The following is a 19,056-nucleotide window of genomic DNA, read 5'->3' as shown; positions in this document are numbered from 1 at the left end:
GTATTCCTTTTCCTATTTGGAACCAGTCTGTTGTTCCATGTCCAGTTCTAACTGTTGCCTCCTGACCTGCATATAGGTTTCTCAAGAGGCAGGTCAGGTGGTCTGGTATTCCCATCTCTTGAAGAATTTTCCACAGTTTATTGTGATCCACACAGTCAAAGGCGTTGGCATAGTCAATAAAGCAGAAATAGATGTTTTTCTGGAACTCTCTTGCTTTTTCGATGATCCAGCGGATGTTGGCAATTTGATCTCTGGTTCCTCTGCCTTTTCTAAAACCAGCTTGAATATCTGGAAGTTCACGGTTCATGTATTGCTGAAGCCTGGCTTGGAGAATTTTGAGCATTACTTTAAATAGTGTGTGAGATGAGTGCAATTGTGCAGTAGTTTGAGCATTCTTTAGCATTACCTTTCTTTGGGATTAGAATGAAAACTGACCTTTTCCAGTCCTGTGGCCACTGCTGAGTTTTCCAAATTTGCTGGCATATTGAGTGCAGCACTTTCACAGCATCATCTTTCAGGACTTGAAATAGCTCAACTGGAATTCCATCACCTCCACTAGCTTTGTTCATAGTGATGCTTTCTAAGGCCCACTTGACTTCACATTCCAGGATGTCTGGCTCTAGGTGAGTGATCACACCATCATGATTATCTGGGTCATGAAGATCTTTTTTGTAGAGTTCTTCTGTGTATTCTTGTTACCTCTTCTTAATATCTTCTGCTTCTGTTAGGTCCATACCATTTCTGTCCTTTATTGAGCCCATCTTTGCATGAAATATTCCCTTGGTATCTCTAATTTTCTTGAAGAGTTCTGTAGTCTTTCCCATTCTGTTGTTTTCCTCTATTTCTTTGCATTGATCACTGAGGAAGGCTTTCTTATTTCTCCTTGCTATTCTTTGGAACTCTGCATTCAGATGCTTTTATCTTTCCTTTTCTCGTTTGCTTTTCACTTCTCTTCTTTTCACAGCTATTTGTAAGGCCTCCCCAGACAGCCATTTTGCTTTTTTGCATTTCTTTTCCATGGGAATGGTCTTGATCCCTGTCTCCTGTACAATGTCATGAACCTCTGTCCGTAGCACACTTTGCTGGAGCAGCCATGAACAGATACCCCATGTCCAAGAGAAACCCAAGTAAGATGGTAGGTGTTGCGAGAGGGCATCAGAGGGCAGACACACTGAAACCATAATCATAGAAAACTAGTCAGTCTGATCACACGGACCATAGCCTTGTCTAACTCAATGAGGTCTGGCTTAGAACAGGGAAAAGCAAGGTCCTTTCATAGACTTTGACACAGTGCCACCTAGCGGGTTGCTGTGAGACGGCTAGACCCTTTTATGATTACTGACTCAATGGACATATTCAGTCCCTCAGTCGTTTCTGACTCTTTGCAACCCCATGGGCTGCAGCACACCAGGCTTCCCAGAGCTTGCTCAAAATCATGTCCCTTGAGTCGGTGATGCCATCCAACCATCTCATCATCTGTCATCTTCTCCTTCTGCCTTGAATCTTACCCAGCGTCAGGGTCTCTCCCAATGAGTCAGCTCTTCGCATCATGTGGCCAAAGTGTTGTGAGCTTCAGCATCACCATCAGTCCTTCCAATGAATATTCAGGGTTGATTTCCTTTAGGATTGACTGGTTTGATCTCCTTGCTGTCCAAAGGACTCTCAGAACCACACTTCACAAGCTTCAATTCTATGACACTCAGCCTTCTTTATGGTCCAATTCTCACATCTGCACATGACTGCTGGAAAAACCATAGCTTTGACTATTCAGATCTTTGTCAGTAAAGTGATGTCTCTGCTTTTTAATATGCTGTCTAGGTTTGTCATAGCTTTTCTTCCAATTGTCTCTTTTAATTTCATGGCTGCAGTCACCATCTGTGGAGATTTTGGAGCCCAAGAAAATAAAGTCTCTCACTATGAATGAACTCAGTGGACATCACTGACTCAGTGGACATGAATTTGAGCAAGATTTGGGAGACAGTGAAGGACAGGGAAGCCTGGTGTGCTGCAGTCCATGGGGTTGCAAAGAATCAGAAACGACTTAGCAGATGAACAGCAACAACATTAATCAAATATTAAATATGTCTGCAACTGTCACTCAAGAATTAAAGCCTGTCCAGGGTTTAAAATATTTGAAGAAAAAAATCCAAAATATGTGGGAGCATGTTCAACATCAACAAACTCTCAGATTTCTTCAAGAGTTTAGTAATAAAGGTTTTTTTTTTAAGTAAAATTTATAAACTTTCATTATGACCTCATATTTTGAATCTCAAAAACATTTAAAATAAGCCTCATCATGTTTTTGATACACCTACGTTTTAATATTTCCCTATGCCATAAAACATGATGATAGCAATAAGAGATTTCTTTCCAGGCATTGACTGACAATAAATGAACTCAAAGTTTTCCTTCAGGTCTGCAGATATTCTTTACAGTTTCAGAATTCTAAGAACTTTCGAATGCAAAACTCGGGTAGTATTAAAAAAGAAACTTGAGATTCTGGTTTCCAGTGTCACTGAAGAGCCCATATTTCCAGTTACTTAAGAATACTGGAGACACACGATCCATGGCTACAGTACTTAAAGATTCACTTCCGGTCAAGTCTGGGAGATACCAGGACCCAGATACATGCAAGAGTTAAATGTAGAGCCTCAGTTATCAAGTGCTTTTGGCTGGACATTTAGCAGAGCCTGTTCAAACTACTGCACAACTGCACTCATCTCACATGCTAGTAAAGTAATGCTCAAAATTCTCCAAGCCAGGCTTCAACAATACGTGAACTGTGAACTTCCAGATGTTCAAGCTGGTTTTAGAAAAGGCAGAGGAACCAGAAATCAAATTGCCAACATCCGCTGGATCATTGAAAAAGCAAGAGGTCTGTATGCAGGTCAGGAAGCAATAGTTAGAACTGGACATGGGACAACAGACTGGTTTCAAATCAGGAAAGGAGTATGTCAAGGTTGTATATTGTCACCCTGCTTATTTAACTTATATGCAGAGTACATCATGAGAAACGCTGGGCTGGAAGAAGCACAAGCTGGAATCAAGATTGCCAGGAGAAATATCAATAACCTCAGATATGCAGATGACACCACCCTTATGCCAGAAAGTGAAGAAGAAGAGCCTCTTGATGAAAGTGAAAGAGGAGAGTGAAAAAGTTGGCTTAAAGCCCAACATTCAGAAAACTAAGATCATGGGATCTGGTCCCATCACTTCATGGCAAGTAGATGGGAAAACAGTGGAATCAGCAGCAGACTTCATTTTGCGGGGGCAAGAGGCGGGGGCTCCAAAATCACTGCAGAGGGTGATCGCAGCCATGAAATTAAAAGACGCTTACTCCTTGGAAGGAAAGTTATAACCAACCTAGACAGCATATTAAAAGGCAGAGACATTACTTTGCCAACAAAGGTCCATCTAGTCAGTTCAGTTCAGTTCAGTTCAGTCACTCAATTGTGTCCGACTCTTCGTGACCCCATCCATCTAGTCAAGGCTATGGTTTTTCCAGTAGTCATGTAGGGATGTGAGAGTTGGACTATAAAGAAAGCTGAGTGCCAAAGAATTGATGCTTTTGAACTGTGGTGTTGGAGAAGACTCTTGAGAGTCCCTTGGACTGCAAGGAGATCCAACCAGTCCTTCCTAAAGGAGATCAGTCCTGAGTGTTCATTGGAAGGACTGATGTTGAAGCTGAAACTCCAATACTTTGGCCACCTGATGTGAAGAACTGACTCCTTGGAAAAGACCCTGATGCTGGGAAAGATTGAAGGCAGAAGGAGAAGGGGATGACAGAGGATGAGATGGTTGGATGGCATCACCGACTCAATGGACATGGGTTTGGGTGGACTCCGGGAGTTGGTGATGGACAGGGAGGCCTGGCATGCTGCAGTCCATGGAGTCGCAAAGAGTCAGACATGACTGGGCGACTGAACTGAACTGAAGGGATGCCTGGCGAGCTGCAGTCCATGAGATCTCAGAGTCAGACACGACTGAGCGACTGAACTGAACTGAACTTAACTGAGCAGAGCCTGGGAATCAGAGCAGATCAGTTTTATGCCTCTGTGTGTCCTGGGTTCCAGGACACATGTTCATGAACAGGAGGTGGGATTTTAGCCCCTGCTGAGTAAGATCTTGAAACATGGATTCCAATCAAACATAGGCTTTTACTGTTATTTTACTTATTTTTAAAGTGATTTTGGTGCCTCAAGTCACGTAGTTCCCCAAGTAGGGATTGAACCCATGTCCCCTGCATTGGAAGCATGGAGTCTTAACCACTGGACTACCAGGGAAGTCCAAAGATAGGAGACTTTGAAAGTCTAGAAATGCCAAGGATAGTGGGCAAGGAAAGGCTTTACCACTGATCCAGGGGAAGGTGGGCAATCGCCTCTCTATGCAAATCTCCAACTGGGAAAAATATTGTAAGTAACTTCAGGATCAAAGGGTTGAGTCCCACCCACCTGGGCTCTGCGAGGATCAGGAGGTCTGCTGACACTGAAGGAGGAAACAGACAGAGCTGACTCCACCTTAGGCCTGTTCATGCTGATCATGCTCGGCCACCTCTCCAATGGACTCTGAACTCTGTGTTTAGTGCCTATGGAAACTACAATAGAAGGATAAGACCCGCTCTGGACAGGGGAATCTTGAAGATCACATCCTGGTTACTCATCGCCTAAGAGAAAACATACTGTAATCACTCCTGCCTCTGGACAGGTCATAAATTCTTTCTGTATCTATCGGCAGACTTATTGGTTATTAACTGTTTGAACACATACCACATGAATGATGGGGTTATTGGGATTTATTTTCCTTGGTTTATGTAAGTCTCAAGGAAATTGGGGTGGTGGGTTCGGACACGTACACATGGGGTATAAAAGATTTTCACAAATGCTGGTCGGGGTCCTTGGCTAAGAGAAGACTCTGCCTTGGGCCCACCGGTGTAATAAACTGTGCTCCACTATCTGCATTGTCCTTCTGAGTGAGTTTGTTTCCCGGAACGCGTGGCTATAACAACACAGGTGGGACTGGTGACCCTGGTCCTCCCAGATCACGCTCAACATTTAAGACCTGCAGAGTAGAAATGGGCAGAGACCTGGAATGCACCTTGTTCCCTAAAAGTCATTTTTCTTTCTAATTCCCCAGCCAAACTTTGACCCTCAATTAAAAGAAAATTAGAATGCTTTAAGGGCTTCCCTGGTAGCTCAGCTGGTAAAGAATCCACCCACAATGCAGGAAACCCCAGTTTGATTCCTGGGTTGGGAAGATCCCCTGGAGAAGTGATAGGCTACCCACTCCAGTATTCTTGGGCTTTTCTGGTGGCTCAGACAGTAAAGAATCCACATGCAATGTGGGAGACCGGTGTTTGATCTCTGGGTTGGGAAGATCTGCTGGAGGAGGGCATGGCAACCCACTCCAGTACTCTTGCCTGGAGAATCTCATGGACAGAGGAGCCTGGTGGGCTACAGTCCACGAGGTTGCAAAGACTCAGACCTGACTGAGTGACTAAGAGCACAGCACAGCACAATGCTTTAATAATAACAGAACCATAAATGTTATGGCCTCAGTCTATTTCAGTAAGAAAAGGTCGCAGAACGTACTGCTTTGAAAATAGCACACAAATTGCATTTGTGTTTTTTATTTACAATATTGGGAAATAAAAACAAATGCAAGTAACTTAGAATCCTAACTCCTTAACATACCCCCGAGGTAGCACTGCATCGAATTTCTTTCACATTCTTGTGTTTTGAGTTTTATTTGTATTTAGAAAGTTTGCAGAACCTCAGACTGAGAAATGGTGCCATGAGGTGACCAAGGCCATTCCACGGGGCTCCACAGAGGCTGAGGGGTTCCCCAGGGGTTGGGCAAATCCCAGCCAGGTGTGAATCGCGCAGGGTCCCCTACTTGATGTCAGGGTGACTGCGTGCCCGCAGGGAACTGCCTGCTTGTATGAGCAGGAACCTTGGCACCTCTGTGCGCCTCACCCTTGTCCAAGGAGGCCTGAAACGGGGGGTGGGGGTGGGGCATCAAGGGCCTGTCACACAGTCACCACACTGATCGGTTGAGGAGCTCCCTGTTCAGCTTGAGAAGGTCAGGAGGACAGGACATTTAACCATACCAGGGACGCTTTCCACAAAGAATGCAACATGACCTGTCCCTCCCAGAGTCGTGAATATGGTGGCCCTGCAGGCACGTACGGCCCCCTCTTTGGGGCCTGGGAAGGACTGGGTATCCATTCCCTGGGACATGTAGTCAGTTCACCCTTCACTCACTGGCACTGATGGGAACCATCACTCATCTCCCCTGCACAGCCACATGCCGTGGTGGCCAACCCAGGGCGCTCCTCTGGTTTGGGGGTTTTCCTGAAGTGCACTTATTCGCCTTCTGCACATCTTCCTACCCTCTCTAACACTCACATTTCCTCTTCTTGCTCTTTTTCATCTCCTTTTACTTTCTTGATTCATTCTCTTGAATCCAGGACAGGAGGATTTCTGGAATTAGATTCCTGATGGAATAACCTTTTTCTAAAAAAAAATTGTGTAATCTTGACAGCTGAAAGGCAGAAAACAGCTGTGCATGACCAGAACCATCCAGTGCAGGAGAACCCCCATAGGAGGGGTACCCAGTTTTTCTGATGCCCAGCCCACCTCTATGCTGGCCGCTCAGGATTGCTCAGCACAACTCAATTGCGCAGACTGGGTGTCAGGTGTCAGGATGACGATGGGAAAGCCAGGGAGGGAGGAGGGCTGGAGAGAAATTTTTCTAGACATGGAAGATCTCTGGACCTCAAGTGTCTGGACAAGACCAAGTTCTTTAGGATAAAAATCACAAGAAGGAACGGAGAAGAGCAATGAAGAGGCGTCTACCGGTAGAATATAAACAGAATTAAAAAAGAGGGACATAAGTAGGAAATTAATTACAGGCAGATTGCTGGTCTCCGTAACTCAGTCCTCAGAATCTGTAACACAGGCTTCTGTGTGCACAAGGGCAGTAATGGTGATGGAATGGCCTTGGGGAAAGAAAGCACAGAGTTAGGGTGGGGGTGATTCCTTAAACCCCTGCTGCTGCCTCTAACATTTCCACCCCTGGGAGTGCCCTTAAACCAGGGTTAAACCTGAGGCTTCCCAGGTGGCTCAGAGGTTAAGAATCTGCCTATCAATACAAGAGACTCGGGATTGATCCCTGGTTTGGGAAGATCCTCTGAAGGAGGGCATGGCAACCCACTCCAGTATTCTTGCCTGGAGAATCCCACGGACAGAGGAGCCTTGCTATATAGTCCAGTTCAGTTCAGTTGCTCAGCCATGTCCAATTCTTTGCGACCCCATGGATTGCAGCATGCTATATAGTCCATGAGGTCACAAAAGAGTTGGACACCACTGAGCAACAGAGCACATGATCAGCACATGTAAACCTGAGGACAGGGCATGGAGGCGCTGCCACGAGACCTGAACATGCAGAGGGAGTGTCTGCTAGCGTCTGGAGTACACATGAGGGACTCTCTCCAGGTTCAAGTGTTTGTGAGGGAGTCGTGTCTCACCAGACGGCCTGTCTTGTAAATCAACACCAAAACCCAACCCAGAATGCTAGCACTCAATTCCCAAGAGATGCCAACCAAAGGTTTTGGGGTTTGGCACTGGCAGAATCAGGAAACATCAGGTCTTGGTGGGGGCGCGGGGGAAGACAAGCTTGCAATACCAAAGCGAAAAAACAAGGTTCCCAAAGCAAGAGACAGAGAGCTCTTATTCTTTTATTTAAAAAATTTTCTTTTATTATTTTCTTGGCTGTGCAGCATGGCATGTGGGCTGTTAGTTCTCTGACCAGGGATTGAACCTGTACCCCTCGCACTGGAAGTCAGAGTCTTAACCACTGGACTGTAGGGAAGTCCTAGTGAGCTCTTAAGTCATGAAATCATAAAAAGGACACACATTTCCTTTTTCTCTCCCATTTTACACCCTTCCTCTTCTGTCTCTAAAGCAACAGGTATAGCCCAACTGCTCCCAGGATCCTCTTCCCCTTGAATCCTACCTGAGCGGTTCCCTACCTGGGGAGTCTTCGTCCTCGCTACTTGAGTCATATCTTCGATCAACAATCCAATCTTTAGAGACACAAACATGAGCAACAGACTTAATAGAGTAGCTCACTCCTTTCTTCTACTCCAGCTGGGGCCATCACTCTTTACTCTGAGGTCCCAGAACTTCCTAGGGCTCCCTGGAGCCAGAGCCCTCCACCCAGACATTGATCACAGTTGCAAATCCTCAGATGAGAGAGGGGATCCCTCTTTAATATCTCACTTCCCCATTTCCACCAGATCTTTCTGGCTCTAGCCTCCAAAGGGATAAGCCTTAAATTCCAACTCTTAAGGACACATTCAGACGCGGTCTGTTCACTCGTCCTCTCTCAGATTCTTCCAGAACTGAGAGGGACATGTGGGATCCCCCGGGGCTCCTGCAAAATAAAGGAACTCTGCCCCCAAGCCCCAGAGATGAGGGAGGTTTAATGCTGAGACCTCCTGTAATCCAACGGTTTGAGGAAGAAGGGAAGGAGCAGGAATGAAGCATCCTTGGAGGAAATATCCATTTAGTACTAAAATATCTGATGGAGCAAGGGCTGGGGTTGCTGCATCTTAGGCCCTGCAAGCATCCTACACAGAGAGGCCCCGGAACATAACTGATGCCAAACGCATGGAAGCTGAGCTTCTCCCAGGCAGTAGGGGTGTGGGAGAAAGTGCATAGGCTCTGGATGAAAGAGTCTGGATGGCCTCCCTCAGTTCCACACCCACAGTCTGTGTGGCTCTCCAGAATTCATCCACCTTCCCCAGTCTCTGCTTTCTCTCATGAGAAATTAGGACAGGGATGATTTCTTTTCATTTATCATCTTGTCAAACTGAATATGAAAGGTTGGATGGAGGAGAAAATTACTAACAGAAGTTGTCATTGACCCAATCACAGTGCTTCTTGGAACCTTGTGGACGTTTGCCAGGCTGGTGATGAGATTTTTCCACTGAGCTTACTGAGGTCTACCTGCCATACAATGAACTGCACACATTTTAAGTGTATCGTTTGAGACATTTAAAATGCATTTAATCATATGAAACGGTAGCAGTGGGATCTTTTGCATTTAGAACTTGACACTAGGGATTTCCCTGGTGGTCCAGTGGCTAAGCCTCCAAGCTCCGAGTGTAGGGGTCTGGGGTTTGATCCCTAGTCAGGGAACTAGATCCCATGTGCTGCAACTAAGACCTGGTGCAGTCAAATAAATAAATAAAATATTAAAAAAAAAGAAGTTGACGCTGGCAGTTGTGTTGTTGGAAGTACACACACACAGACACACGTACGGGGTCACCACCTGAAGGCAATCTAAATTTAAAAAATTAAAGAAATTGAACACCCAATGCAGCCAAAAATAAATAAATTTAAAGGCAATGAAACTGCTAGTTGAAAAATAGCCATGGGGGCATCCCTGGTGACTCCGTGATAAAGGATCCACCTGCCCGCCCAGGAGACACGGGTTGGATCCCTGATCCAGGAAGATGCCACCTGCCTCAGAGCAACTGAGCCCTCGAGCCGCAACTGCTGAGCCTGTGCTCTAGAGCCCGGGAGCCGAAACTTACTGAATCCACGTGCCACAACTACTGAAGCCCAAGAGCCCTACAGCCCGTGCTCCACAACGAGAAGCCACCGCCATGAGAAGCCTGCGCACGGCGACCAGAGAGTAGCCCCTGCTCGGTGCAACTAGAGAAAGCCCAGGTGCAGCAATGAAGACCCAGTGAGCCATAAGTAAACAAGCATTTAGAAAGAAAAACGGCCATGGTTCTTTGCCTGGGAAATCAGCTTCTCTCACCCCATTCTCAGCCCCAGTTCCCAGCAGAAATTCAGAATTGGGGAGGCTCGAAGACGGTAGGTGTTGCAAGAGGGCATCAGAGGGCAAACACACTGAAACCATACTCACAAAAAACTAGTCAATCTAATCACACTAGGACCACAACCTTGTCTAATTCAATGAAACTAAGCCATGCCCGTGGGACAACCCAAGATGGGTGGGTCATGGTGGAGAGATTTGACAGAATGTGGTCCACTGGAGAATAGAATGGCAAACCACTTCAGTATTCTTGCCTTGAGAACCCCATGAACAGTATGAAAAGGCAAAATGATAGGATACTGAAAGAGAAACTCCCCAGGTCAGTAGGTGCCCAATATGCTACTGGAGATCAGTGGAGAAATAACTCCAGAAAGAATGAAGGGATGGAGCCAAAGCAAAAACAATACCCAGCTGTGGATGTGACTGGTGATAGAAGCAAGGTCCGATGCTGTAAAGAGCAATATTGCATAGGAACCTGGAATGTCAGGTCCATGAATCAAGGCAAATTGGAAGTGGTCAAACAAGAGATGGCAAGAGTGAATGTCGACATTCTAGGAATCAGCAAACTGAAATGGACTGGAATGGGTGAATTTAACTCAGATGACCATTATATCTACTACTGCGGGCAGGAATCCCTCAGAAGAAATGGAGTGGCCATCATGATCAACAAAAGAGTCTGAAATGCAGTACTTGGATGCAATCTCAAAAACGACAGAATGATCTCTGTTCGTTTCCAAGGCAAACCATTCAATATCACAGTAATCCAAGTCTACGCCCCAACCAGTAACGCTGAAGAAGCTGAAGTTGAACAGGTCTATGAAGACCTACAAGACCTTTTAGAACTAACACCCAAAAAGATGTCCTTTTCATTATAGGGGACTGGAATGCAAAAGTAGGAAGTCAAGAAACACCTGGAGTAACAGGCAAATTTGGCCTTGGAATATGGAATGAAGCAGGGCAAAGATTAATAGAGTTTTGCCAAGAAAATGCACTGGTCATAACAAACACCCTCTTCCAACAACACAAGAGAAGACTCTATACATGGACATCACCAGATGGTCAACACCAAAATCAGATTGATTATATTCTTTGCAGCCAAAGATGGAGAAGCTCTATACAGTCAGCAAAAACAAGACCAGGAGCTGACTGTGGCTCAGACCATGAACTCCTTATTGCCAAATTCAGACTTAAATTGAAGAAAGTAGGGAAAACCACTAGACCATTCAGGTATGACCTAAATCAAATCCCTTATGATTATACAGTGGAAGTGAGAAATAGATTTAAGGGACTAGATCTGATAGATAGAGTGCCTGATGAACTACAGAATGAGGTTCGTGACATTGTACAGAAGACAGGGATCAAGACCATTCCCATGGAAAAGAAATGCAAAAAAGCAAAATGGCTGTCTGGGGAGGCCTTACAAATAGCTGTGAAAAGAAGAGAAGCAAAAAGAAAACGAGAAAAGGAAAGATATAAACATCTGAATGCAGAGTTCCAAAGAATAGCAAGAAGGGATAAGAAAGCCTTCCTCAGCGATCAATGCAAAGAAATAGAGGAAAACAACAGAATGGGAAAGACTAGAGATCTCTTCAAGAAAATCAGAGCTACCAAAGGAACATTTCATGCAAAGATGAGCTCGATAAAGGACAGAAATGGTATGGACCTAACGGAAGCAGAAGATATTAAGAAGAGATGTCAAGAATACACAGAAGAACTGTACAAAAAAGATCTTCATGACCCAGATAATCACGATGGTGTGATCACTGACCTAGAGCCAGACATCCTGGAATGTGAAGTCAAGTGGGCCTTAGAAAGCATTACTATGAACAAAGCTAGTGGAGGTAATGGAATTCCAGTTGAGCTATTCCAAATCCTGAAAGATGATGCTGTGAAAGTGCTGCACTCAACATGCCAGCAAATTTGGAAAACTCAGCAGTGGCCACAGGACTGGAAAAGGTCAGTTTTCATTCCAATCCCAAAGAAAGGCAATGCCAAAGAATGCTCAAACTACCGCACAATTGCACTCATCTCACACGCTAGTAAAGTAATGCTCAAAATTCTCCAAGCCAGGCTTCAGCAATATGTGAACCGTGAACTTCCTGATGTTCAAGCTGGTCTTAGAAAAGGCAGAGGAACCAGAGATCAAATTGCCAACATCCGATGGATCATCGAAAAAGCAAGAGAGTTCCAGAAAAACATCTATTTCTGCTTTATTGACTATGCCAAAGCCTTTGACTGTGTGGATCACAATAAACTGTGGAAAATTCTGAAAGAGATGGGAATACCAGACCACCTGATCTGTCTCTTGAGAAACCTATATGCAGGTCAGGAGGCAACAGTTAGAAGTGGACATGGAACAACAGACTGGTTCCAAATAGGAAAAGGAGTACGTCAAGGCTGTATATTGTCACCCTGTTTATTTAACTTATATGCAGAGTACATCATGAGAAACGCTGGACTGGAAGAAACACAAGCTGGAATCAAGATTGCCGGGAGAAATATCAATAACCTCAGATATGCAGATGACACCACCCTTATGGCAGAAAGTGAAGAGGAACTAAAAAGCCTGTTGATGAAGGTGAAAGTGGAGAGTGAAAAAGTTGGCTTAAAGCTCAACATTCAGAAAACGAAGATCATGGCATCCGGTCCCACCACTTCATGGGAAATAGGTGGGGAAACAGTGGAAACAGCGTCAGACTTTAATTTTCTGGGCTCCAAAATCACTACAGATGGTGACTGCAGCCATGAAATTAAAAGACGCTTACTCCTTGGAAGGAAAGTTATGACCAACCTAGATAGCATATTCAAAAGCAGAGACATTACTTTGCCAACAAAGGTTCGTCTAGTCAAGGCTATGGTTTTTCCAGTGGTCATGTATGGATGTGAGAGTTGGACTGTGAAGAAGGCTGAGCGCTGAAGAATTGATGCTTTTGAACTGTGGTATTGGAGAAGACTCTTGAGAGTCCCTTGGACTGCAAGGAGATCCAACCAGTCCATTGTGAAGGAGATCAGCCCTGGGATTTCTTTGGAAGGAATGATGCTAAAGCTGAAACTCCAGTACTTTGGCCACCTCCTGCGAAGAGTTGACTCATTGGAAAAGACTCTGATGCTGGGAGGGATTGGGGGCAGGAGGAGAAGGGGACGACAGAGGATGAGATGGCTGGATGGCATCACTGACTCGATGGATGTGAGTCTGAGTGAACTCCGGGAGTTGGTGATGGACAGGGAGGCCTGGCATGCTGTAATTCATGGGGTCGCAAAGAGTCGGACACGACTGAGCGACTGATCTGATCTGATCTGATCCAGATGAAAGCCTGCCAACACAGCCCGTCTTTCTCATTATCCACATTCTCCGCACCCCCCGCCCCCGGCCCCCGCCACGAAGCAAATGAGTAATTCCAGGGTACGTACCATTTTCGGTTAATCCTGAGGTCACCTGCCATGACAGAAGAGAAAACAGCTATGGGTATCAGATCATGCTGTGCACTGTCGATGTGGGTCTTTGATCCTATAGGGGACTTTAGAAAAACAGGTGGGAAACTGTCCAGTCAAAGGTCCCAAAAGATAGTGTGGAAGACAACACTGGTGAAAAAGGGACAAGCTTTTCCTGCACCGTGGATCTTTCAAGTCCATACTGGTCCGCCCATCGCAAAATTCTTACTCCACTGAGGAAACATTTCTAATGAGGAAAGGTCCCTGCATGATCTCTAAACCCATGCTGCCTGTGTGAATGGCCTAGGGCACCCTGGTGGCTCAGACAGTAAAGAATCTGCCCACAGTGCAGGAGACCCAGCCTCCATCCCTGAGTTGGGAAGATCCCCTGTAGAAGAGAATGGCCAACCACTCCAGTATTCTTGCCTGGAGAATTCCACGGACAGAGGAGCCTGGTGGGCTAAAGTCCATGGGGTCGCAAAAGAGTCAGACACAACTGACCGACTAACACCTTCCCTTTCTTTTCTGGAATCGTGGGTCATAGGTGAGAGACTCAATGCTCCCTGTTAAGGAAATTGTAAACGCCACCTCTAATGCACACGCTCGGATTTTCCTACGTGAATTCAAATGAATTAGAAACGAAAGAAAGAAACCAAAAAAGCAGCACTCTTATCTCAGACAAAGATGGGTGAACTTGGACTTCCCTGGTGGGAAGTGGTAAAGAATCCACCTGCCAATACAGGGGATGCGGATTTGCTCCCCAATCTGGGAAGATCCCACATGTCCAGGAGCAACTAAGCCCGTGCGCCATAGCTACTGAACCTGTGCGCCCTAGAGCCTGTGTTCTGCAACAAGAGGAGCCACTGCCGTGGAAAGCCTGCACACTGCAGTGAAGGGTAGCCCCTGCTTGCCACAACTAGAGAGAGCCCGTGCGCAGCAACCAAGACCTGGTGCAGCCAAATTTTAAGTTTATTAATGAATTAAAAGATGGTCGCGCTTACCTTGGTGTTAGACGGGCTCTCTTCCTCTGCCCTGTGCATGGGCAGCTCCTCCACCAGGCCCTCGGGGGAGCTGGAAGGACACAGAGCAACTGTCAGGCTTTGGTGACGCTGCTCAGGAATCACTCAGAGAGGTCTGCTCGATGTGGACCGCGGGCGAGAGTCTGTGGCCGCGATCGGTTAACAAGCAAGCACTGAGAATTTGGGGCCACCCTCCCTGGTGGGCGAAGAAAGGCAAAGGAGAGAAACAGGAAAGAAATGAGAAGCAGGGCGTTCAGGCTAACAACAAAGCCAGATCCTGGGTTCTTATCTATCACTATTCTGGGGGATGAAGCTCACATGAGTTATAGAGCTTGTGGTCATAAGACTATTAAATACACTAAAATATCTCCCTGATTTTTTTCCTAAAAAACAAGTCTTAACAATTTTTAAAAATTTTATGTATCTTTTGGCTGCAATGGGTCTTTATTACTGCACAAGGGCTTTCTCTCTAGCTGTGGCAAGCAGGGGTTACTCTCTGATTTTGGTGTGAGGGCTTTTCATTGCAGTGGCTTCTCTTGTTGCAGAGCATAGACTGAGACACACGGGCTCAGCGGTTGCGGCTTGAGGGCTCTAGAGCTCAGGCTCAGTAGTTGTGGAGAACAGGCTTAGTTGCTGCATGGTGTGTGGGACCTTCCCAGATCAGGGATGGAACCCGTGTCCCCTGCATTGACAGGTGGATTCTTTACCACTAAGTCACCAGGGAAGCTCTCTCCCTGATTTTTATATGGTTAGGGCCAGAGGCTGAGGAGCGACCCTAGCACTGGTAGATATCAACCTGCATTGTCTACACAGAGTCTCAGACTCTGTGGACTGACCAGGAGCATGTGGCTTCTGATGGGCATTCGCACTCACATCGATGCCAAAGTTGGCTTTAAATGCACCTATAGCTGCCCTGGCATCCCTGGTGGCTCAGACGGTAAAGAATCTGCCCACAGTGTGGGAGACTCGGGTTCATTCGATCCCTGGGTTGGGAAGATCCCTGGAGAAGGGAATGGCAAAACACTCCAGTATTCTTGCCTGAAGAATTCCATGGACAGAGGAGCCTGGCAGGCTACAGTCTGTGGGGTCGCAAAGAGTCAGACACAACTCAACTTTCACTTTCACAGTTGCTCTGGGTTCTGGGACCACTGAGGCCCCTTCTGATGATGGGCAGTGTCTGTGGTCTCTGTACACTGATGCCCAGACTGTCTTGCCCTAAGACAAATGACCCCATGGTTGAGTGATAAGTGAAAGTCAGCGGTTCAGCTTCTTGGCCACACACTTGGATTCACATGTTGGCTCTTCCACATAGGAGCTCCTGAGCATGGGTCAATCATCTCTGCGCCTCTGCTTCTCTCTCTGAGAAGTGGGGATAGTGGGTCATTGCCTAGGCACAGTGGGGAGGGTTGAACGAGATAATGTACATAAAGTATTCAGGGCTGATGGCACTTTTTGGGAAATGTGACGCTGGCAATTGTGATGTGTAAGTGAGACGTATCTATGGGGGAAACGTATTTTTAAAAAATTTATTTATTTGGCTGCTCTGGGTCTTAGTTGCGGCATGCCAGGGATCAAACCTGGGTTCACTGCATTGGGCGCACGGAGTCTTAGTCACTGGATTACCAGGGAAGTCCTGGGAAACACGTATTTTTAACTGTACATATTGTCCACACATTCACAATCACTTCACACAGATCCTCCCCACACACACACTTCTAAAGCCCCATGTATGCAGACCCACACCCCCTCAACAGAACATAGCTATTCCCAGGGGGTGTAGAGCTAGGCCATAGTTCTTTACTTGGGGATTCGGTCCTTACCCCACGCCCCCAGTCCTCATCCCTAGCAGGAAACTGGAAACAGGGTAACTTTCCAGACCTAAGACCAGCAAGAAAGCCCCACCTCCCTTTTCCTCACTGAGTGAGTAATTCTAAAACACATACCCTTTTCATTGGTTCTTGAGACCACCTGCAGATACAAATAGAAAAGAAGATACTATGAGGGTAAGATCAGGCTTTTTTTTTTTTTAGGAGTTTGAATTTCCTTTCCTCACCTGCACACGTCTTTTGTTCTCTTGGTGAATCTAGAAAACCAAATGGGAAACAGCAGTTGACTCAAGGGCACCCAAAAGCAAAAGAGGCCAAACCTACTCACGCCAAAAGGTACTGACTGGCTTTTCCTAGAGAACGTGTCCCTAAAGTCCGTTTTGGTTGGCAATCCCTGAATCCTTGTCCAAGGAGGAGAAATGCCTGCTGGTGGAAATGCTTGTCCAGTAGGACAGATGCTGCCATTTTTGAAGCCCTCTTTTTATTTTATTTTATTGATATGTATTTGACTGCATCGGGTCTTAGTTGGAGCACTCGGGATCTTTTGTCACAGTGCACTGGACTTTCCAGTTGTGGCACAAAAGGGACTGAACCTGCAGCCCCTGCATTGAAAGGCAGCTTCTTAACCACTGGACCACCAGGGAAGTCCCTTGAATACCCCTTTGTATCAGCTGTCAGTTGGTTAGAGATCTGTGAGGGGCACTCTCCCCATCACGGAAACTGTGTAAACCATCAATAATCCAGATTTTCACTGATGAATGCAATTGAACATGAAATAAATGAACAAAGCAACATATCCATCTCAGACAAAGACAAGGGACCTTACCTTGGCATTAGATAGGGTTTCTTCCTCTGCTCTGTCATGAGGGAGCTCCTCCAAAAGGTCCTCAGGGGAGTCTGGCAGGCGGGGGTGGGGGGACACAGAGTGACTGTCAGTCACTGGTGGTGTTGCTCAGGAATTGCTCGGTGAGGTTTTGTTGCCTTGGGCAAGGAGATAGGCTGCATGGGTGTGGTGGGTAAAACAAGCATGACTCAGCTGCTGCTGGGCCATCTGCCTTGGTGGACAAGGGAAGGCAAAGGAGAGGAGCAGAAAAGAAGTGAGACAGAGCCCTTGGCTTTTCAGCTGAAGGCAACCTATATCATTGTGAAATATTCAATCTACAAATGGTACTAAACTCCATGTTATGATTCAATGACAGAGTCCCATCACTCATCCTGCCCATTTTGAAGTCCAGCTAAATTGCTATATATATTTTTTTAATGTGGACTGATTTTAAAGTCAGTTTGAAGCCTATTGAATTTGTTACAATATTGCTTTTGTTTTACATTTTGTTTTTATTTGGCTGCCAGGCATGCGGGATCTTAGCTCCTAGAGCAGGGATGGAACTCACACCTCCTGGACTGGAAGGCGAAGTCTCAACCTCTGGACTCCCAGACAAGTGCCCGCTGCTCTATTTTTAACATCTGTCAAAACCACCCCGGCTTCCGTGAATTCACATAGGCTGCTACCACATTGATCATCTGTTGTTTAGAATTTTGTAGGTGATTACAAGCACACTTTTATTGGGGGACTGGATTGAATTCGAGACAAAATAATCTATTTTATTCATTCGACTAACATTTCATCATAAATATAATCAATTATAGAGGTTTTGAAAATTCTGATATCCTACTGTTTAACCACGACTGGACTTCCCTGGTGGTCCAGTGGATAAGACTCCATGCTCCCAATGCAGGGGATCCAGGTTCGATCCCTGGTCAGGGAACTAGATCCCACATGCTGCAACTAAGAGCTGGCACAGCCAAATGAAAAATAAAACAACCCTTTCTCAAAAAAACCTGTTCTAAATACTAACATCCATTAATTAAAAAAAAAAATAACCTGACTGCACTGTTTCACGGAGAGGCCTACTTCTGCTAATATTCAGCCATCAGCTAACATTCAAACATTAATATCCAGACATTGTTGACTATTACATGTAAACAAACCTGAGTTGTAAATACACCTTTACTTTTCTGGTCATGGCACAAATAACTTGGTAAATTTAAATTTTCATACATGGAAAAAAAGGAATATGGCTTAATATTTTTAGTTTTCTCTTACACACAGTATACTAAATAAACTTCTATCATTATTCTGCAGTCTATTTAAAGACTGAATTCCCAAAGTACCTTCAATTGACTGGTTTGTAGGGTGCACCCTGGGGTGTGGCAGGATGCCCACTTTTCTGACCCACTGCTGGGGGTGAGGTGTGTATCTTCTTAACTGAGGAGCAAGTTTCCTTTTTGTCTCCATCAGGCCAGATCCTAGGAAGTGCATTCATAACAAAGAGAGCTGTTGGCATCTTGCTGGCAGAAGAGCACAGGAAAGTCAGTGATAACTTATTCACAGTTTAAACCTTTGATCCCCTTATCCGACCAGCTGCCTAGCAGAGCCTCCTGAATCAAAGTTAGGCTTTAAGAAGATCTTACAGTTTGGGGTGCACTTAAAACACTCAAGGGAGAGATTATGTGGGTAAATACCTTTAATTTTTTCTTTTGGCCTCACCATGTGGCATGTGGGATCTTAGTTCCCTGACCAGGGATCGAACCCATGCCCCTGCATTGAAAGCACAGAGTCTTAACCACTGGACCACCATGGAAGTCCACCAGATACGTTTATGTAGATGAGGCAATATAGGAAGGCAGCACAATATAAACTGAGAACATGGGCACTGGTTCAAATCCCTCTAGAAGCAGCATGAACCTAGGAAGATGATGGACTGACCTCTCCCCACAGTTCTCTGCACTGTTCTTAAATAGAACCTATAGTATCGTGGTATGAGGCTTAAAATGGTTAAATACAAGGAAAAATTAAGAATGGGTACTTCAGAAGTCCTCTTTAAGTGCTTGCTCAATAACTGTGCCGAAGAAAAAGCTAGAAACTGGGTAGG

The 19,056-nt window shown here is 45.6% G+C and overlaps 1 non-coding gene across 1 annotated transcript; it reads left to right on the top strand.

Annotated features, from left to right (window-relative positions):
* Positions 1-17,816: 17,816 nt before the first annotated feature.
* Positions 17,817-17,889, top strand: TRNAW-CCA. Its single transcript has one exon. It is a non-coding gene; the product is annotated as a tRNA-Trp (tRNA).
* Positions 17,890-19,056: the final 1,167 nt, after the last annotated feature.

This window comes from Bubalus bubalis, chromosome 17 (assembly GCF_019923935.1).
Source record: "Bubalus bubalis isolate 160015118507 breed Murrah chromosome 17, NDDB_SH_1, whole genome shotgun sequence".
Classification (NCBI taxonomy): Eukaryota; Metazoa; Chordata; class Mammalia; order Artiodactyla; family Bovidae; genus Bubalus; species Bubalus bubalis.
The sequence above is the reverse complement of the archived record's forward strand: the minus strand, read 5'-3'. Positions and strand labels throughout refer to the sequence as shown.